The sequence below is a fragment of the Peromyscus leucopus genome, chromosome 3 (assembly GCF_004664715.2).
Source record: "Peromyscus leucopus breed LL Stock chromosome 3, UCI_PerLeu_2.1, whole genome shotgun sequence".
Taxonomy (NCBI): Eukaryota; Metazoa; Chordata; class Mammalia; order Rodentia; family Cricetidae; genus Peromyscus; species Peromyscus leucopus.
In genome coordinates this window covers 76,050,531-76,073,613 of record NC_051065.1, presented here as the reverse complement: position 1 = coordinate 76,073,613, position 23,083 = coordinate 76,050,531, and the positions used below count along the sequence as shown (strand labels likewise).

The window sequence follows — 23,083 nt, the reverse complement described above, 5'->3', positions numbered from 1 at the left end:
ACTGGGATGGGGCAAAGATCAACTATATTTTTCTACCACAGTAACATCACCTCCATGTATGGAATAGGATCAAAGGGGCAGAGAGACCATAAATCTAACTCAGATCACACGTTGGCAAAACAAAGAGCAGGGTCTCTTAGACTTCCTACCACTGTAGGTGCACACTGAAATAATAGGGATATCTTACTCCCCCAGTTCCTACTCTTCCTGTAATTGTATTCTTTGTGTTTATTAATAATAATTTTTAGAAACAAACTTTTAGTTATTAAAAGCAAGAGGGCTGCAGCCACAAGTAAATTTTAAGGTAAAAAGTCAACCTAAATTAACTTCTATCAGGGTACCAATTTAATGTCCCTAGAGCTGTGTTTTCTAAAATAGTACCCACGAGCTATGTGTGACTTGAGCTGTATGTTACTTGAAATGTGAATTGTGTGAACTAAGACATGCTGTATATGATACAGCAGATTTTAATTAGTATACAAGCCATCTCAATAGTTTCATATTGATTGCAATTTTAAATTAATATTTAATATAGTATTTTATACACTGTTATTTACAGATATAATATTTTGCAGTTTCTAAACATCATGTTGTCTTCTTTGAGCCTCACAACTATAAACTCAGCTTGGCAAGAGAGGATGTGAGCCACTGATCTGCTAGAATCAGGTCCGCAGCTCTTTAACCTTTTTCCAGGTCATGCGTGACTCCATGTGTTTAATACTTACAGTACAAAAGCTTAAACAACTAACTCATTTAGCATTTCTAGCGACAAGTCAGACAAAAATACTAAATGTCCACAGCCCAATGTACTACTTTCCTGGAACTTCAAATGACCCATCCAGGGTTCCTTAAATAAAATATGGATCATCCTAACTCCTGTGTTCCCTGGTCTCAAGAAGAAATTGTCATACAGATACGAAGTGACTTATTTAATGGTAGAGAAGGAATGGCACTGTTTATAGACCCAAGCTCGGTCTACGTCTCCCCATCAACTCATACAGTCTCTTCTCCCTGCATGCCTTTATAGTGAGCTACTAAGGACTTACAGGATATATAGAAAATACACATTCCTGGACCGAGGAGAGAGCTCAGTCAGAAGAGGACTTGTAAACATTCAGTCCTGCACTGTAATGCCAGTGCTGGTGAGGGAGCACTGGGCAGAGACAGCTGATAGGCCAGCCATGCCTACTTGGCGAGCTCCAGACTAAAGTGAGGCCCTCTCAAAAAACAAGGTGATGGCCTGAGAAAGGACCTTTGAGGTTCTCCTCTGCCGGCCCCCAACACAGTTAGGTGAGGGTGGGGGTGGGGAGGATGGAGGGAAAGAGCGGGAGGGGAACCAGTAAGATAAGCAGAGACAGCCAGGCATGGTGAACACTGATAAAAATTCAGCAGTCTTTTTCTCCTGCAACTCTCGATTTCCTCTCCTATAACTGTGTGATTAAAATGCCTACCCAGCAGCTTGAGTGCAAGCCTGAGAGTGGCTGGCTGCGCAACACACTTGCATGTAGGAAGCCCTCTAGGGCACACCGAGGTCCACTCCTTGTAATTAGTCCAAGGATACGAAGATTTTAAGTCAACCTAATGGAACGGTGCATGCAAGGTGAAATGTTTTCTTCTTCCTTTAAAATAACTCTGTCGTCCCTTTCTTTCCATCCCTTCTTTTCCCCAGCCTGCAGTATAATCACGGTGGCCCAGGCACCAGGACAGATGCCCTTAAGGACAGTTAGGTTCACAGAGCCCTTGGGGAGCTTTCCTCATTCACCTAGAGTGCCTTCAAGAGAGAAGTCACAAAGGTTGTTGCAATTTTTAACCTGCAGGGTAACTTGAAGATATAGGACACTTTAATTACCTGATGCTACTAAGACTAATTTCTAGCCGTATCCCCAGGCTCAGAGGACCAACCCATGTTCCATAGCGTCTAATCTCACCAAGGTTACCTTTGCTCTTCAGAGAAAATGACCATACTCATTAAGATTATCATCACTGGAACAGGAGAAATAATTTTGATCTATCCATAACCACTCATCTCTATTTTATTTATTTATTTTTGGGTGTTTGTTTGTTTGTTTGTTTGTTTTTTCTAGACAGGATTTCTCTGTGTAACAGCCCTGGCTGTCCTGGAACTCGTTTTGTAGACCAGGTTGGCCTCGAACTCGTAGAGATCCACCTGCCTCTGCCTAAAGGTGAGTGCCACCACTGACGGTCTCATTTCTATTTTAAACAACTGGTATACTACCACCACTGAATATCATTCCCTAAATATTTCTTTTGTCTTCATAAGTAAATTAACTATGAGCTCAAAATCTGATATTCTCTCAGCTTCCCAGCAAATGGTGAATAACTGAAAAGCAAAGACGAAAATAATAAAAGACTTTGACTATCCACAGAAACTTCCAGGATTATTTCCGTAACTACTTCAATAAGTTGGTTAATTTTTTTAAAGTTAATTATTAAAAATCAAGAGCGTGGTGTGATGGTGCCCTGTAATAGTCCCAGTGCTGGAATGGCTGAGGCAGGAGAATTATTTGGGCTCGAGTTCCCAGCCAACCCGGGAATCACAGAAAGACCCCTACTCTAAAAACACAATAAAAGGAGACAACTGAAAAGAGTAATCGGAATGCATTACATCCACATATGAAATTGCCAAAGATCAAAATGTAAAGGCAAATAATAATAATAATAATAATAATAATAATAATAGACTCAACTATTCACAGAAACATTCGAAAGGGAGCCCAGTAACAAGACATCTAAAACTGACAAACTTTAGGCCCCGGGGGTGGGGTTTAAGAACAGACTGTTCAGTCCCCTGGAAAACTTCTCCTCCACTTGTGGTACCGACTCTCGCTCCGCAAGTTTAACCCATCCATCCAAGAGCAATTACCGTCTCCAAACATTTGGAGCGACACAGACAGGGGTTGGACTTTAGCCTCCCGCCCTGGACCGCAGACCCGCTATCACCGCACAGCACAAGTTCCTGGAGAAAGGACTGAACTACTCTGTTCGTATTATGCCCTACTCACTCTCAGAAACACACCGCACGGTCCCCTCGCCCGCCCGCCCGCACGGCACCTAGCACACTCACGGGGCTCCCCTGCCCGCCGCTCACCTCGCTGTCCCGGGCGGAGCTGCAGCCCCGCGGCCCAGACCCGCTCGCTCGCACGCTCGCACGCCGACTTGCACCACGGCCGCCCAGAGCGTCTGCTCGCCTTCCACAGGCGCCCGAGGCTCCGCCGCAGTGACGTCAGCTTGCACCGCCCGGCCGATCGCAGGCAGGTGAAGCCGGTCGTCCCAGGAGCCGCTGGACACACGTGGGCGGGGGGCTTCCTGCGCCACTGAGGCGGAGAGCCCGGGTCATGGCGGAGGCGAGCCGCTGCCCTGAGATCAGAGGCCTCGAATGAAAACAGACTCCCACTCCCTTCACCTTTGTGAATTTCGAGGAGCCACAAGATACTGAGGATGCAATTTTAGGCAAATTACTATATTGCAACTGTGGCAGGCTGGACTTGGTGTGGACTTTCCGGGGATTTGTGGAGATGGGGTAGATAGAGGGCCTCCTGAGGAGAGGAAGGGGCTGGATTCCTCTCTTGTCTGGGGACCTTATCAGGCAACTGGCAAGAGCAGAAGGATCCTGTGCTAGAACTTGGGGGCTTCTCTTAGGTGGATATACCGAAGACTAGAATGGGGTGGGTCATGCCTTAGGAAAAAAAAAAGACGTATAAACTGGGAGACACCAAATTCATCCCTCATGATGGTGAAACTTTCTACATCCAGGTAATCCTGAAGGGAAGCACCAGCTAAGCTTCAGTCTTAGGGTTTCCATTGCTGTGATTAAACACGATGACCAAAAGCATCTTGGGGAGAAAAGTGTTTTGCTTAGCTTCCACACCAGTCAATCATTGAAAGCAATCAGGACAAGAACTCAAACAGAGCAGGAACCTGGAGGCAGGAGCTGATGCAGAGGCGGCCATGGAGGGGGGTTGCTGCTTACTGACTTGCTTACTTTCTTTCTTTTTTTTTTTTTTTTAGAACCCAGGACTACCAGCCCAGGGATGGCCCTATCTGCAATGGGCTGGGCCCTCTGAGATCAATCACTAATTTAAAGAAAAAAAAAAATGTCCTACAGGCTTACCTACAGCCAGATCGTTGTTTATATATATATATATATATATATATATAAAATTTTTTATTAAATTTTTTTCTTTCCTTTTACATACCAACCCTTGTTCCCCCTCCCTCCCCCTCTCTCGCTCCCCCCCCACCTATCCCCATTCCACTCCCATCCCCTCCTCAAAGAGTTAAGGTAAGGCCTCCCTTGGGCTTGGGTAGTCAACACAGTACAGCCAGATCTTGTGGAGGCTTCTTCCCAACTGAGATTAAGGTCTTCTCAGATGAATGTAGCTCTGTCACGTTGACAAAGAAAAAAAAAAAATAGCCCAGTTGAATCATTGTGAACTTGACACACCAATTAAATACTATTTAACAATACTCTTTTCTTTTTTGCATCCCCGAGATCTCATATTAATAAGTGACAATATAAAACATATTAACAAACTTAAAAGTCAGAATTTACAAATTCAAACAAGTTAAAAATTGCTTCTTTTTTTAATCCAAAGTCTCTTTAACTGTGGACTCCTATAAAGAAAAAAATAAGTTCGGTGCTTTCTTACTCCAAGAAGAAAGAACCAGGCACAGTCACAATCAGATCAAAACAAAACCAAAGTCCAACCATGTCAAGCTCAGTGCCCAGACTTCTGGGATTCATGTGAGTGAGAATCACGCATGATCCTCTGGATTTGTCCAAAGGGCTTGCTTGCCACAGCACACACAGCTTGTCTCATAGCCTCAGGTCTTCTCCATTCTAGGGCTGCTGCTGTCCTTCCCAGTGGTCCCACAAAGATCTCCCAAATGCTGGGGTCTTCTGCTGCAACTGAACTTTCACCAATAGCTTCTCCTGGGCTCTCTTTCTGGACTCCAGCCCAGCCAAACGGTGTCAAGCCTCAGCTGCTCTCCAGGAGCCTTTCATGCCTTCAAAACCAGGACCACCTGGTAACTTAGAGTATCAAGTTCTGCTGTCAGCACTGGGTACAACCTTGGCTGCCTCCGGAAGACAGCTTCCATGCTCCGGGGTGCTGAAACACTTCCCAGTAGATTTTACCTCAGTGATGCTGGTCTCTTCTTAATCACCACTAGTTTCTCAGCTCCAGCTAACCAGCAAGCATCCATTGTCTCAGTAAAGCAAACGTTTCATTCAGTGGTATCTTGTTAATTATAGCTGATTTTTCAACCCCAGCTTAAGAATTAAGAACCATAGATTCTTAATTCAAAATAGCAAATGGCCCAAACAGACTCTGAACTTCACAACAATCCATGACTCTATCTAGCCAGGATAACTACTAACAGTGCTACCAAGAAAATTGTGGGGCCCTTTTGGGTTCTTAGATTCCTTGGTTTAGAAATAAATTAAAACAAAACTCAAGGAAGTTCATGGAATATGACAGTTAAAACAATGGGTTAGGCAAGTTGAAACGGTGGCATCTGTGGTTAGGAGGGAGATAGACGAGGAAGAGAAAAAGCCATCCCTTTTGCTATGGCGGTTACCAAGCAGCCACCCTTGTGGAAGGAGGGGATGGAGTGAGACCCAAGGTGTCTGGAAAGGCATGCTTGGACTTTGCCAGCATCTGAAAGAAAAAGAATGAAGAAAGGGGTAAATTTCAGCAATATGTACAAGAAAGAAGCTCTGTAAGGGACTGTACTGAGGAAGAGAGGCACTTCTGCTCACGGAGAGCAGCTGAGGCTTGGCACTGTGTGGCTGGGCTGGAGTCCACGAAGAGACCCCAGGAGAAGCTATTGGTGTACATCATCTCCTTAAGGGAGCAGTTATCCCTCCTGTCTACTTGGCAGAGCTTAGGATAAGTAGAGCGATGGTGGATCAACCCACATGGATTAACTCTTCCGGGAGGAGATAGTGTGTAATGATCTAATCTTTGTTGCAGATCAGAATGTCTTCACCCAAGGCCCCATTCTTTTGACCAAGAAGAAATAGCTTTGCATCAATAGGCCTCAACAAAGCCCTTGAAGCCTCACCTTTTCATACACTATCTTAAATTCCAAGGTGACAATGCTCATGTTAGCTTTTCTAGATTACCCAAGGAAATGGGAGGAGGAGGGTTCAAAGTCAACCAGGACTTCAATGGCCTCCAAGCCTGGAAATGCCTGACGAGCTACCAAACAACAGTCTCATCTTGGGTCAGTAGCAAAGCAGGAGTTCCCCACACTGCACCCCTAATCTCAGGCCCTAAAGGATACAGGTGCAGTTTTTCTTTTCCTTCCTGTTTGTTTGTTTAATCGCTGTGTTGTTTTGTGTTCACACTATACATCCCAAACTGGTGGAGGGCGGGGTACGTGCCTCCCTCCAACGCCTGAGGAGTTCCAGAAGCTGATCCCCCTGAAGCTGGTTTTGAACCAGCTGGGAATTGATCTCATATCTTCTGCAAGAATGGTATGCACTTTAACTGCTGAGTCATCTCTCTGCCTCCCCTTCAATTATTCTCAGAAACTTTTAAAATTTTTATTTGAGGAAAAGAAATGCATGATTGACTTCTACAAGGGTCACATTATCAGCAAAATATTTTAAACAAGAAAAATTGTATTCTCATTAAGAAACAAGTTTGTATAAACTTCATCCCTGATGGTGTGAGGGTTGCTGTCCTTTGGAAATGAATAACTACTGTGGCTGTGTTCACACACTACATTTTTTTTTTTTTTTGGTCACTGGGGTACAGGGTCACCTTTTCATGTCTTGGTCTTGTTAATAAAATAATTTAAAAATGGCCCCAGGAGGGAGCTCAAGATTGACAACATTGAAGTTAGAGGAAATGACAGTCCAGGCAAACTGGAGAGTTCTGCACCTATCCGGAGAGAGGTGGAAACAGTCTGCTGTGTGGAGGTAGAAGTAAACAACCAGGCTCTGCGTTGGACACCTATATATCCCTGCATGGGGGAGAGGAAGAACTCAGAGACAGTGAGTGTTGCTCCCGATGTCAGGGCAAGCATGTGACCATCCTGGCAGGAATGAAGATGTTCTAGAGACACTAGTGACACTCCCTTTGACTGTCAGACTGTTGAAACAATGGTCCCCAAGACATTGGAATTTCCTCAGGAATCTCATTCTGGCAGTAGGAAAAGGCTGAACCCTGAGGAGGACAGAGACTGCACATAGTTCTCTCTATCAGATCCCAGACAGTGATGGGACAGTGACGGGCAGGACTACACTTGACCAGGACTACTAAGTTTTGCTTACCTTTCCCCCTTGCACTCACATCTAATCTTCATGTTAGGACCCCAAAGATGGAACTTGGGAGGCAGGTCACTGTTTTTTTCTTTATCTTTCCTATGTGGACACATTGAATAAATTTCCTTTCTCTCCTTTTCACTCGTTTCTTTCAAGTCTGGGCACCCCAGGCTCTGTCTCTAATAACAAGCAGACTTAAGATTTCCTCTAGGTCCAGGGTATAAGAGATGGAAAGAATGGGGAAGAGAGGGACTGGAGAGATGGCTCAGTGGTTGAGAGCATTTGTTGCTCTTATAGAAGATCTGGGTTTGGTGACTAACAGCCATCCATAACGCCAAGGGACCTGACATCCTCTTCTGAACTCTCAGGGCACCAGACATGCACCTGGTACATATACATACATACATACATACATACATGCATGCATACATACATACATACATGCATACATACATACATACATACATGCAGGCACAACACTCAAACACATAAAGTAAGAATTAAATCTAAACTATTTTTAAAAGAGCAGGGAAGGGATAAAGTTAGTTTTCTGAGTCAGAACTCAGAAAGAAGCCTAACTCAGAAAACAAAGGGCCAAATATTAGGCAAGGGAAGCGCCTGTTATCTACATCAAAAGAATATTACCAAATGCTGACCAACCTACTTGTAAAGAGGGCCACTGAGCTGACCAGCAAGCATGAAAGCAGTCACACCGACTGAGGGACTTTGGATTATATCATTACATCTTTAGAAAGATAGTTATTTCTTTTTTTTAGCATGTCCTCAGGTGCATCATATTTTTCACTTTTCGTCTGCATGCTGGTCTTCAGATTGTAAACTGAGAAATTCTTGTTACAGGCAATCTCAGCCCTGCTGAGGCAAGGAGAGCACCTGCTGCCTATATCACAAGGAGATTATCCAGCACTGACCAAGCTCTTGGTAAAAGGGGCTACAGACCAGCAAGCACTTCGGAAGATGTCACCATGCTGCCAGGAGGATACAGACCATCAGCCACACTCTGTTTCAGAGGATTTCAACATGCTGCTAGTCATATCTTCCAAAGAGAGTGGTGGTGCCTGTGCTAGACTTCCAGGGATCCAGGTTTCCAACAGGGTTTCTCACAGGCCTGAGAGCATTTGGGTTGACATTAATTCTGTAGGCAAGTATGTTTCTCTTCAGTATCACTCCAACTTAAAAAACATAAAATAAAATAAAGACCAGTTCTATGCACAATATTGCTCCCATGGTTTTATTTATAGCTACCAGAGACTCCTGATATACTTGGTAAAAGTTTTCAATAATGGTCTAAGTGATGACAAAAAAAATTTTTTTTTGAGTCAGGTCTCAGTGGAGATGATTTAAAAGTCCTCCCCAAAGTTTCATTGTTAAAGGGGGATGAGTAGAGAGGGGGGAGAGTGGGTGGGGGTGGGGTAGGGGGATGTATATCTAGAAGCTATCCTGGGACTCACAGACCATATTTCTTTGGTTTGTCAGATATGCCAGAACATGTGAGCAGGCCAAGAGGTCAAGCTATAAAAAAGAAAAGCAGAGCAATATCACTTCCCTTAGTGCCACCATGTGGGATCAGGAATGTGGCCCACGTGTTAAAGGCTTGGCCCTCAGTTTGGTTCTGTCAAGGGAAGGTGGAAACTTTAAGGTGTGTGACCTATCAGAATGCACTTAGACTATCAAGTCATGTCTTCAAAGAGGCTATGGGGACCTAGGCTCTCCCTGTTTCTTTGATTTACAGATCCCATAAGGAAAACACCCTCCTCTACCACACCCTTCCATAATGATGTACCATCTCAGGACAGAACAAAAGGTACTGAGACCAAGCAATCTTGGACTGGAAACTCTAAATCCAGGAGCCTTTGTTCCTTATAAGTTGATTACCCTACGTATATTGTTATACTATCAGAAAAGTGATAAACATGCTTAGAAAACAGAATAGAAATGCAATGAGGAAAAAAAAAACTGTGTGTGTCTGTGTGTGTGTGTGTGAGAGAGAGAGAGAGAGAGAGAGAGAAACAGAAAGAGACAGAGACATACACAGAGAGAGAGACAGAGAGAGAGACAGTGAAAGAGAGAGAGAGAGAGAGAGAGAGAGAGAGAGAGAGAGAGAGAGAGAGAGAGAGAGAGATGCTGATCTAGGGCCTTAACACACCAATGTTCCTGTCACTGTGCTATTCCCTCGGCCTCCTGTGTAGCTGAGACTACATATGTCTGCTACAGCACCTGGCTGGCTATCCGTCAACTGTGGCAGGAGGGAAATGAGTCAGATTGTCTCTTCCTAGCGTTAAGTGGTATTTTGTTTTCTAGTTTACTTCTCTTATACTGCATGATAGGAGGGCAGGTGGGTACTTGCAAGGAGGTCAGAGGACAATGTTTAGGGATTACTTCTCTGCTTCCACGGATGTCTGCCTCCATGGAGGGCCGCTTCCACGGTGAAGATAAAATTTAAGTCCTTATGTTTTAGGACGATTTTTTTTTGGGTGGGGGGGACAGGTCTGACATAGCCCAGGCTGGCCTCAACCCTGCTATATAGGTAAAAGAATTATTTTGAACTTCTGATTGTTTACCTTCACCTTCCAAGTGTTGAGATTATAGACGTGCACCGCACCCAGTTTCACGTGGCACTGGCAATAGAACTCTGGGTCCTGTGCCTGGGAGCAGGGCACTCGACCAGCTGAGCCACATTCTCAGCCAGCACTATGTGGAATTTCCTTTTTCTGTTCTTCTTTTCAATTAAATTGTGTGTGTGTGTGTGTGTGTGTGTGTGTGTGTGTGTACATACACATGTGCCACAATGCACATAGAGAGGGTCAGAGGACAACTAAGAGGAGTCAATTCTTTCCTTCCACCGTGTGGGTCCAGGGAATTGAATTCGGGTTATTAGACTTTGGTAGTAAGAGCTGCTGAGTCAGCCAGCTGCTGGTCCAAGGTACATGTTTTCATTAGGGAAAAGAGAAAGTTGAAATGAGTGGGTGGTAACTAAGACTTTTCCCTGAAGTTGGAGCATCTGCCCGAAAGTGTGGTGGTCTGCTTTTCATCCATGGCGTCTGGCTCCTTTTTAAGAGTAATGCTAGCCGGGCGGTGGTGGCGCACGCCTTTAATCCCAGCACTCGGGAGGCAGAGCCTGGCGGATCTCTGTGAGTTCGAGGCCAGCCTGGGCTACCAAGTGAGCTCCAGGAAAGGCGCAAAGCTACACAGAGAAACCCTGTCTCGAAAAACCAAAAAAAAAAAAAAAAAAAAAAAAAAAAAAAAGAGTAATGCTAGTGTACTTTAGGCCTCAGAAGTGATCCTTAGACAACACTGTTTCTGCCTGTCTCCCTCTTACACACACACACACACACACACACACACACACACATACACACACACACACACACACACACACACACACACACACACACACCTTCTGCTCCCTTTCACACCCACAGTGCTAATTATTAGAAATTCTAACGTTATTTTTTTCTGATTTCTTGTCAGCTAGTGTGCAAAGGAAAAATCCCCTTTTCTTCAGTAATTATATATTTGGTGCATGTCTTTGCCAGCTTCTGTTGTAGGCTCTAAAAAGGACTAACAAATTGGGAACATGGCTTCTTGCATTGGTTTCGTTTTGTTTTGCAATACTGGAGATAAAACCTGGGATCTCATGCATGCTAGGCAAACATACTCTCCCATTGATCTACACCCCTAGAACTAAAACACAAAAAAATTCAAAAATAATCCCATCCCATCCCAAGCTACAAAGGCACACAGAAGGCTGGGCATTTGGGCCTTGCTTGGTCTCCTCATCTTAGACTGCTAGCTTTGAGTCATGCCCTTTTGACCTAGTCACATTTCCACACAGTTGTTCATGCTTCAGTTGAGCCTATGCAATGAAGTCTCCACAGAAATGCAAGATAGCATGGTCCAGAGAGCTTCAGGACAGTCGAACACATAGAGAACTCATCTGTGTGCTGAATGAGTGGTGCACCCCAGCTCCACAGGGACAGAAGCCCCTGTGCTTCAGATCCTTCCAGATAGCACTTGATACTTATCTCTTCCTTTGGATGTGCATGTGTAACCTTTAAGATATTGTTTCCTCAACTTGGCTTAGCCACTGTAACAAATTAATGGAACCTGGGGATGGAGTCATGGGAACTTTTAACCACTCTGTCAAAAGTTTCAAAGATATGGACTCCGAAACTGAATCTGAAGTAGAATCCATCTAGGAGACTGAGCCTTAAACTCTGGAATCTGAGTGATGGTGTTGCCAGGGTCAGAGCTAGGATTGATTAGAATAAATCTTGCTTATGTCTGATGAAACATTCATGGCTCACTTGTTGCTGGATAGAACCCATATAGCTTTAAGGTCACAGAAATCAAGGTTGATTATTGTTTGGTGGAAACAGAGAAAAAACACAGTTTGTTTCCCATTGAATGGTAAGATGGTGGACTAAAGAAAATAGCTGGGCGTGGTTGTGCACTTCTTTAATCCAGCACTAGGGAGGCAGAGAAAGGCAAAGTATCTTTGAGCTCAAGGCCAGCCTGGTCTACAGAGTGAGTTCCAAGACAGCCAGGGTTATGCAGAAAGACTTGGTCTCAAAATAAACAGACAAACAAAATACAAACAACAGCAAAACAAAAAAGGAAAACAATGAATGTTATAATGGACCTAAATTTGTTTTCTGTTGCTGCTATGATCATAAACCTGGTGACTTAAAGCAACACAATATTATCATCTTACACCATCTGTAAATCATAAGGCCATCGTGGAGACTAGGATAAAACTGTCAATATATTTGTTCCTTACTAGAACTATTTCCAGCTTGTAGAGGTTGCTTGTAGTCCTTGCTCATGGCTCATTCCTCCATCCTCAAACTAGTAACACAGCATCCCTCTGCTCCTGTTTCACAGCTCTCCCTCTTATCTATTGCCCTCTTCCAATTATAGCGACAGACAGCCTTAAACTTGCCTGTAACTGTATTCCCCCCTTGCCATGTAGGCTAACACACAGACTGTCTGGGGAGTGAGACACAGGCATCTTGGGAGTGCATAATTCTGCCTATCACAAGGCCCCAAGAAATTGGAAAGGCTTGCAAACACGGGAACCCACTATTCTCGCTGAATTGGGGGGAAGGTTACCTTAACTGAAAACATTTAAGACAAAGCTGATGTAGAAAGGCCATTCCAGAGCTTCTCCTATCTGACAGAAAGCAAAGCCTCCAAGGAATAAAGCTGTCATAAGTCTCTTAGGAGGACACCCATGCCAGGAAGGGGACTAACCACATCCTCTTGAGTGAGGGACTCCTTAACCAAACATTATAGTCTGAGAACTAAACTTGCTGAGAAAAAGAGTTCTCCTTTTAACACTAGTAAACTACATAGAAAAGACCACAGAGCCTCCCGGGGGCAGGGCAGGGGATAGTACTGAACTCCGTAAGCATAGAGGCATGAAAACAACAATGAGCAGCACAGATTTCTCTGTCACAGAGATGTGAAGATAGAGAGGATTGAATCAACTCTAAGATGTGCACGTTGGCCAGTTTCAGGTCCACTTGACAAGCTAATGTCGTTTAGGAAGAGGGAGTTCCAATTGAGAAAATCTTCCCACCAGATTAGTCTGTGGGAAAACATGTGGAGCGTTTTCTTGATTGATGGTTGAGGTTGGAGATCACTGTGGGTGGCACCAATCCTGGGCAAGTGATCTTGGTTGGTATAAGGAAGCAGGCTGAGCAAGTCATGGGGAATAAGCCGGGACGCAGCCCTCCTCCATGGCCTTTGCTTCAGGCCCTGCATCCATCCAGTCCTATCCTCCCTTGAGTTCTTGTCCTGACTTCCTTGCTGATAGACCTTGCTGAGAAAGGATGAGCTGAATGAAACCTTTCCTCCCCCAAGTTGTTGTTGGCCTTGGTGTTTCTATTCACAGCAGTAGAAACCCTAAGGTAATATGGTTCTACTCATAGGTAAGGCCATAGAGGAACAGAGCAAGGGAATTGAATAAGGAATGTGGTTTGTTTTCATATGAAGGGTCCCCGAAAGGCTGAGGCAGCTCGGGGAGAAGGCTAAGTCATAGGGTTTATTGCTGACATTTCAGGTTTGACAGGGCCCCAGACTTTGAACCTAGGACTTGGATTACAGAAATAGAAGGCAGGTGTATTTGTTTTCTATTGACAAATAACAGATTGCTATCTTACTACACTTACCATCTTTTGGGTCTGGCAATCAGGATTTCACAATAGTTTAGGCTCTGCCCAGGGTACCATAAAGCCAACTGGAAGCGTCAGCCAGCCAGACTGTCTGCTCAAGGTTCTTATCTGAATCAGCTGCTCCCAAATAGATTCCAAGCACTGGTAGAACTGAGTTCCCTTTGGTTTCATGAGGTTCATGTGACCTTGTGGACTGACAACTTCCAATCCTCTAGGCTGGCTGCTATTTCTTCCTTTGTGAGACTCTCCCCCCCCCCCCCGCCATACACAACAACAACAACAAAAAGCCTTTCAAAGCAGGTTGAGTCTTTTTAAAGAAAAAATTCAAATCACATTTTTTTTTTTTGTATGTGTATGTGGCTGTGTGCTTGCTACAGTGCGCCTGGGAAGGTCAGCTGAGGGCTGGCAGGGATTGGTTCTATCCTTCCACTCTGTGCTTACCCTGCGCTAAACTCAGGTTATCAGGCTGTGTGGCAGTCACCTTTACCCACTGAGCCATCCCGCTGGCCCAGGTTGAGTCTTCCGCAAACTGAAATGATCTCTCATTCCTGCCCTTGAAATGGCTAATGTAAAGCCCTTCAAGCTCACCATCTAAGATGTCGACTAACTTGGAGTGTTAGTTAAAACTATAAAAAGTCTTCATTGGCTATTGAAGCATCCTGAGGGGGAGAGGCATTTCCTTCAGATGCGTACGCACTGGTGAATACACCAGGCTCTACTGGATGGCTCTGTGCCCACGGTCAGGCAGATGCCCCTGGTTAAACTCAGTGGGGTAGAAAATAAAACTGAACAACAAGAGTATGGGAAAGCAACCTGTAGGGAGGAGAAGGGTTGGCACGGGTGGGGGAGAGCTGAGAGAAGGGAGGGAGGGGAGTACTGACGATGTACCTGCTGTCCTTTTCATTTCTCCTTATTGTGAAAACCCCCGAGAGTAGAGAGAAGAGAATGCAGAACCACTTGGTGGTGTCTATCATCAACTAGTGGCCATTCTTTGTTTCACTGAGACTCATTTTCCTTCCCCCGTGGTGATACATTGTGTACCTCAATAAAGCTTGTCTGGGGATCAGAGGACAGAGCCAGCCACTGAATTAGACATAGAGGACACGCAGTGGTGGTACACACCCTTAACCCTATCACTCGGGAGGCAGAGATTGGTCTGGGTCTCTGTGAGTTCAAGGCCACACTGGGAACAGAGCCAGGTGTGGTAGCACACACCTTTAATCCCAGCACTTAAGATCTCATGTCTTTGCTTGGGAAAGACACATGCCTTTAATCCCAGGGAGTAATACAGCAGGACACAGAAAGGTATATAAGGCATGAGGAAACAGGAACTCACTCTCTTGAGGCTGAGGATTTCGTAGAGGTAAGGATGTAGCTGGTTTGTTATGTTTCTCTGATCTTTCAGACCATTTAGCAATTCGTGTTACATTCCCCCATTCTCATAAACTGTTTTTGAAACATATTTCGAAGAGCTAATATGAAATTCACAAATAATTTCAGCTATATCTATGACTATATCTTCCAAACTCCCAATGCTAATGTAATCATCCTGGCAAGACTAAAGACATTCTAAAAAGAACCGCTTGTGCCCCTTCTGTGGAATTGTAAATGTGAAATGTCTCCCATAAGCTCAGACACTTGAACACTTGGCCCCTAGTTAGTGGTGCTGCTTGGGGAGCTCTGGGATGTATGGCATTGCTAAAGGAAGTATGTCACTAGAGGTCAGCTTTGGGAGCTGAAAGCCTCATGCCACTTCTAGATCATTCTCTCTGCTTCATGCCTGTAGATGGTATGTGATCTCTCAACCTCCTGCTCAGGCCACCATGCCTGCCATTGCTATGACTTCCCACCATGATGGACTCTTGTCCCTCTGGAACTCTAAGCCCAAATGAACTCTTTTATAAGATATCTTTGGTCATGATATTTTATCACAGAAACAGAAAAGCAATTAAAACACCCTCTCTGGCTGTTAGATTCCAAAGCCCTGGAGCTTTCCTCAGGAGTCTCATGCTGGGAAAGGAAAGAGTTAGGCCCTGGTGCTAGCCAAAGGAGAATCCTGTGTCTTAGAAAAGGGAACTCACACAGTACAAACAACTTTCAGGACAAACCAGAAACCAGGAGCCAAGACAGTGATGGGTCAATGATAGGCAGGATTGCACCTTGACCAAGATTGATTACTTATCCACACCCATTGCCCTCCACTTCAACTAGACCTCAGGTCAGGGCTTCAAAGATAGAATTAGGAGGGGTGGCATTGGGCATCTTTGTTTGTTCTCTTCCCAGTGTGGCCACCTTGAGTAACTCTGTGTCTGCTTTTCCTAGTACTTGTCTCTTTAATTGGTCCATTGAGCACAAGCAGCAGCAACTGTACCCTAAAAGGTCTAGTAGCACTAGTACCACATTTAGACAACAAAGAAGGTGGTGAACCGGTGTCTCATGTATATCAGACAAGGGCTGCACCTCCAGCCTGATATTTTCTTAATTTCATAGAATATTCAGTCATTCACATTTCAATGATTGTCTCATACTGTTCAGTGTTTTCAAATCATTGTCCACATAATGTCCACATTACATTATTCCTGAGATCTCTTAAACTCCTAGTTGATAGGATCCCCCCCCATACTTTATCATCTTCTTGCAATTAGTCATAAGCTTAACTGTGTGCCTCACAATTTCCATTCTTAAGTGCCAACTCCAGTACCTTAGGGTGTGACTATATTTAGAGACAGGGCCTTTGAAGAAATCGTTAACTTAAAAGGAGGTCTTTAGTATGTGTCTTAATCCAAATTGACTTGTGTCCTTACAAGAGGAAATTTGGACTCACAAAGACACCAGTGATGCTTGCAGTGATGCTTGCACACGAAAAGATTGTGTGATGATAAAACACAGATGGTCGTGTGCAAGCAAATCAGAGACACTGGATCTAACCACACTGATTTTTGAACTTCAAGACTAAAACTTTGAGAATATAAATTTCTACCATTTTTTAAACCAGTCTATGCTATTTTGTTCTGGCTGCCCAAGAAAATAGATTTATCATTTATCTAACTTAAACTATATTGCTATTTTCTTTATGGTTGAATCTCCATAGTGTCACCACCAGATTCTTCTGTCTTCCATGGCTTGTTTGTGTTTAAAGTAATAAAGCTCAGTGGTAGAGCACTTGCCTAGTTTGTGGGAGACCCTGGATTTGAGTCTTAACACCACACAGAAAAGTACAAGCATGTCATTTGATAGCAAATATTCTTGGCCACACAAGAAAGGAATACTAGTCCAAAAAAAAGTTACTTGATGACGAAACCCAATTAATTAGAAGAACTTGTAATAAAAAGCTCTGGAAATGAGAAGCAAAAATATTGGTTCATTAAGTTCATTTTCTTTGGGTTATTGGTTTTGTAGTAAATTTTGAAATAAAAAGTTCGAGATAGTCATTTTGTTTCTTGTTTTAACACTGCATTAGTTATTTAAAGTCCTTTACATTCATATGAATTCTGGATGTATTATTCTACCTTTGTCAAAATAAGCAAGCAGACAGAAATAGTATTCTCCCATTCCATAGTTAACCCCCACGTGGTCATTTTGTATGATCCTCTTAATATGTTACTGAATTTGATTTGCTTTTATGTTGTAAAGAGCTTTTGTATCAATGTTTATAAAAGACATTGCTCTTGGCCCTGTGATCATAAGAGTGGGAGAGCCAACCCTGTTGGTGCAAGTGTGAGTGAGTCAGCCCCAAAGCTGTAAACATGGGAGAGATGTCCCCATTTCACATCTGGTAGACCAACCCTACAGCAGCCCAGGTCCAGACCCAAGGATATGAGTTGGTCCACTCCATCATCCACCCCATCTATGAACTGCTGGAACATGTGAAGGGACCTGACCCACAGATCTAAAGCTGCAGGATCTCCACATCACAGGGCAACAACAGGATATCCAGGAGGAGCCCAAGCGAGGGCCAAGCATCAATAGAGTAGTAGAAACCAGAGACTTTGAACCAGAATAATGACTCTGCATACTTGCAAGTGAAGATATAAGAACAAAAGAGTACTTGGTGTGATTCACAGTGTCACACTGCAACTTCCATGATGTGATTTTTTTTTAAGTTTTTTTCTTTCCTTTTTTTCTCTTAAATTTGTTTTATTTGGGTGGTCTGCAGGGGTGGAGGGTGGATGAGAAGGGACTCGGAAATGAATGGAACCAAGATATATGATGCAAAAGATACATAGAATAAATAAATTTTTAAAAAGACATTGTTATATGGTTCTCTTTCATACAGCTTGTCTAGTTTGGGTATCAGGGTAATGCTGGCCTCATACAATAAAAAGAATTTCTTCCTTTACAATTTTTGGAACAATTTAAGAAAGATTCATTGGTGTTTTTTTAATTTAATTTATTCTTTTACAATTGATTTTAAATAGTAATGGCTGTGCAGTACAAACAAGAAATTGGGCATTATTTTTTTGTTATTGTTTAGGATTGTTTAGGCTATCCAAAGTCTTCTGTGCTTCCAAATGAATTTCAAGATGTCTTTTTCCATTTATATGAAGGATGGAAACGGCATTTTGATTGGGATAACATTGAATCTGTACAGTGTTTTTGATAAGATGACCATTTTCAGAATATTCATTCTTCCAGTTCATGAACATGAAGAAGACACATTGAAGTGTCTTCTTCGGTTTCTTTCTTCTTTGTTTTAAAGGTATTTTTCCTTTATTATGTTTATTACTGGGTGTTCAGTTTGTTAGGGTTTTGTTTGTGGAGGCGGTTATGAGTAGGACTGGTTCCCTGAGCACTATCTCAATATGTTTGTATTAGGATATAGAAAAGCTACTGATTGTGTCTTTTAAGTTTGTATCCTGACAGTTTGCTGAAAGTGTTTTTCAGCTCCAAGAGTTACCTGGCAGAGTCATCAGTACCTCTTAATTACAGAGTCACATTGTCCACAAATGAGGATACTTGGAATTCTTCTTCTCTGTCTTAGTTTCTGTTCTTGTTGCTGTGATAACAATACCCTGACAAAAACAGCATAAGGGAGAAAATTCCACCTCCTAATCCAAGGTAATGTCCTTTGTGGCAGGAAAGTCAAAGCAGCTGCTCACATTTGCGTTCACCCTCATGAAACAGAGCTATAAATGCTTCTTAGTGCTCACCTCCCATTTCCTGTTTTGTGTGGTCCAAGATCCCCTGCCAAGGGAACTGTCTGGTCCATGGTCATTATATTGAGATTTGTTCCCTCTTCTATCTCTTCAAGATTTTTTATCATTGAGGGATATCAGACTTTTTTTCAAAGGCCTTATATGCATCTATTGAGATGATCGGGAAATTTCTCTCTTAAATGTATTGATTCCCATACATTTTGATATGTCTTTAAATTCAGTTTCCAAGTATTTTGGGAAATTTTATATTTGTATTCACCAGAGAGACTGACTTTTAATTATCTTTGTTGGTGATGTTTGTGATGTGTATTTTATCTGGTTTGGGTAGTAGAGTTGTACTGGCTTATCTTGGCTTTGGTTTGTTCATTTGTTTTTATTTTAAGATTTTGGTAGCATTCCTCCCGTTTCTAGTTTATGGGGTAGCTTGAAGGTTAATGTTAGTATTTATTTGAACATTTTTCAGCATCTAGGCCTAGTCACTTTTTGGGTGAATTACTTTGGTCCCATTATTCATAGACCTGTTTAAGTTGCTTATCTAATCTTGATTTAATATTGGTAGGTCATATATATATAGAATTTCACCCATTCCTTTTAGGTTTTTCCAATTGATCAAAATATAAATTTTACATGTATATCCCAATGACTGTATAAATTCCATTGGCCTGTCAAAATGTTTCCCTTTTTAATCTCTAATATGAATTTGCATCTTTTTCTTCCTCTTGATTAGTCAACTAAGGATTTGTCTTGTCTTTTCAAAGAATCAAATATTCCTTTCATTAATTCTTTATTTTTTGTTTTGTTTTATTTTATTTCTATTTATTAACTTCTATCCTGATCACAATTATCTCTCTACATCTACAGCTTTCAGATTTGGTTTGTTCTAGCTTTTCCAAGGCTCCAAGAGTTACTATGCATTTGTGGTCTCTCTATTTTTTAATGTAATAACTCATGGGAATGAGCTTCCCTCTTAAGACTACTTTTATTGTTCCCATGGATTTTGACATGTTGGGTTTTCACTTGCATTGAATTTGAGAACTTTTAAATTTCTTCAATGACCTATTCACTATCCAATAGTATGCTGTTGGATATCCATGAGTTTGTGTGTATTTTCTATAGTTTTTCATTATTTGATTTCTATCTTTAGTCCATTGGGGTCAGATACAATACAAGAAATTATTTCATTTTTTCCTATGTTTCTTGAGACTTGCTTTGTGTGTACAGAAAGTTCCATGGTTGCTGAAAAGACTGTGTATTCTCTACTTCTTGATGAAGTGTTCAATATACATCTGCCAGGTCTATTTGATATCTGATGTTATTTAACCCAGGTATTTCCATTTAGTTTTTCCCCTCATAATGAGTTGGAAATTAGCAACACTGAAGTCACCCACTATTATTGTATTAAGGCGAATCTGACTGTACATCTAGTACTATTTTTCCTGCTGTCCTGCCATCCCAGATGTTTATTTTGTCTGTGTATGTGCATATAGGGACATGCCATGGTTTGTGTGTGTGCCATACTCGCATGTGGAGGTCAGAAGACAACTTGTGGAAGTTAGTTATCTCTGTCTACCATGTGGGTCCCAGGGATCAAACCCTGGTTGTTACACCTGACAGTAGGCACCTTTACCTACTGATCAATTTCACCAGCACCTTCTGGTTTAAAACTTTCTGTTGAGTGATCAGCTGTCATTTAGATGGACCCACCTCTATTTGTCACTTGGTGTTTCTCTCTTATACCTTTCACTCTACTTTCCTGTTCTGTATATTTAGTGTATAATATAGGGAGGATTTTTTCCATTGGGTGTTCTAAATGCCTAAGGTTTTATTTTAAATGTTTTCTATACCTTTGTCATGAAGTTCTTCTATGTCCATAGCTCATAAAATTTGGTCTTTTCAGAGTGTATCATGCATCTCGCATATTTCATTCATACATTTTTATTGAAGTGTTTTTTTTTCATTGACTGAGTGTTTCCATTCCTCTCCTATGTCTTCAAGCCCCAGTACTCTCTTCTCCCCATGATTCATTTCATCTATTCTACTGGTGAGGCTTCCAGTTAGCATTTTATTTTAACTTGTTGAAATTTTAATTTTCAGTATTTCAGTTTATTTTCTTCAGTATTTCTGTCTCTCTATTGAATTACATTTTCATATCCTGTATTGACTTATTTTTTCATTGTTTTTGTTCTCTTAAAAATCTGTTCATTTATGTCCTCTTTCATTTCTTTGAACATAAAATTATTGGACTCTTTGTCTTCAATCTCATTTAATTCAAGCTCATTCAGAGTCATTACTGGGGGACTGACAATTTTTGTAAGAGCCATGTTCTTAGTTTTTCGTGTTGTATTGGAGCTGACAAGTCTGAGGTTAGGTTGTCTGTTGACTTAAAAAAAACCCAAATACTACATCCCCTTTATTGTTTCAGTGGAAATATTTCTACTGTTCAAGAGGGACTAAGTGGTAGGGCTGGAGCATCATTTTTCTCAGTTACACTGGGGTTAGGGCCACCAGGATAGCTCCCTAAAACTGCCATAAAACTAGAATGCTGTTCTCAGGGCACAGTAGTTGCAATTGGGGGTCTTGTTCTCACCTCAGGGCCTTTTTTTTTTTCCCAGAGGCTGGATTACAGATGTGGCCTGGGCAGGTGATGGGGCTTCACAAGCAGAGTCCCAGATGCTGTGCACACCTCTGGGCGGCCTCTCAGGAGACAGACAGTAAATGCTGCCCTGGCTTGGAGTAATACTCCCTGCACTCAGATGCTTGCTTGGAGCCTTGGAAAGTTCCTTTAAAGTCTCCCTTTTATGCTCACTGAGTACAGAGTAGTTCTGAGTCAAAGCCACTTTTCAAATATGGTGGATTGAATAAGAGATGTTCGCCAGAGGCCCGTGTATTTAGACACTTACTCCCCAGTGAGTGGTGATGTTTGGGGAGGTTATGAAGCCTGCAGGAGGTAAAGCCTCGTTAAAGGAAATACATCATGGGGGAAAGGCTTTATGGCCTCATTCTAATAACTTTTATCTGTTTCTTGGGTGTGAAAAAAAATGTGATTTTCTTGCTGTTCCCCACCCACCATGCTGGAGTCTATCCTCCTGTAACAGTAAGCAATAATAAAGCCTTTCTTCCTAAAGCTACTTTTGGTCATGGTCTTTATCACAGCAACGTTAAGGAACTAATAAACCCACTCTAGCAATGTCCTGCTGGTCAGGTTTTGGTGTATGGTCGCAGGACACTTAGTGTGAATGTTCTAGTCAGACTCAAATGGTCTCGGGCTGCCAAGCTCCAATGAAGCCGGAATCTGTTCACAGTGGCCTCTCAGGGCTGTCTAGAAAGTGTTGAGAATCCACTGCTGAAAAGAGGGGGTTTCCTGGGCATTTCCTTCTGACAATGCTGCCCATGTCTTTGTGTATCTGTTTCCCACCACCTGTCTAAACTGTTGACTGCTGAACATACAGTTCAGATATCTAAAGGCCCTGTGACCCTCTGTGTCTTCTGTTGACCTTCTTTCTCACAAGAAGGGGGAAGCTCTCCAAGCCAAACAACTCCACTCGTACATGCTTTTGGCCAAAGATGCATTACTCATTTCGTTTAGTTTAAATGTCAGTGAAATCAGTTGTCATTTGTATTAGACCTCACATTGTGGCATAATAATCCCAAGACACTACACAGAGGCTTCAAGAACTTCACAAACTCTTTGTGTGCATATCATTTATAAATATATGTTAAACATTCTGAAAGTGAAAACACAAACCACGGACTGGGAGAATATATTCAAATTAAATGTAGGATAAACAACTTGTAGCATAATATTCCCCCTAAACCAAGAACAATGTGTGTGTGTGTGTGTGTGTGTGTGTGTGTGTGTGTGTGTGTGTGTTCAAGCAAATATATTTATATATTGTGTTACCTTGATTTTTGTCAACTGGATACAAACTAGAATCACCTAGAAGAGAGAACCTGAATTGAGAAAATGCCTCCATCAGACTGAACAGTAGGCATGTCTTTGAGTCATTTTCTTGATTGTTGGTGGTGGAAGGACCCAGCCCAATATAGGTGGTGCCACCCCTGGGCGGGTTATCCTAAAAGTATAAGAAAAATAGTTTAATGTGAGCCTGAAAGTAAGCCAATGAGTAGTACCTCCATGCTCTGTGCTTTAGTTCTCTAGGTTCCTGCCTTGAGTTCATTCCTTGACTTCCCTTACTGATGGACCATGACATAGAAGTATAAGTCAAATAAACTCTTTCCTTCCCCAGGTTTTTTCAGTTGTGGTGTTTTATCACAGCAACAGAAAGCAAACTAGGACATATATCAAACAAATATGGCATTTTACATATGTATGTGTGTAAATATATAACAATATATGTAAATATATAATAGATATAATAAATATAATGTACTTTTGCTTCATTGTATAAACTAAATTAAAATACAAGTATTGTATTTTT

At 42.3% G+C, this 23,083-nt stretch overlaps 1 protein-coding gene across 3 annotated transcripts in view; it reads right to left on the bottom strand.

The window, feature by feature from the left end:
• The window catches only part of LOC114710927 (broad substrate specificity ATP-binding cassette transporter ABCG2), a 123,212-nt gene that overhangs the window by 59,983 nt on the left and 40,146 nt on the right, over positions 1-23,083 (bottom strand). The window contains exon 1 of one of the 3 annotated variants that reach the window (XM_028895238.2): positions 3,110-3,225. The exons of the other annotated variants lie outside the window; for them this stretch is intronic. The gene's annotated coding sequence lies outside the window, so the exon portion shown is untranslated. Of the gene's footprint in view, positions 1-3,109; positions 3,226-23,083 lie in introns of those variants that run through there. 3 annotated transcript variants of the gene reach the window in all.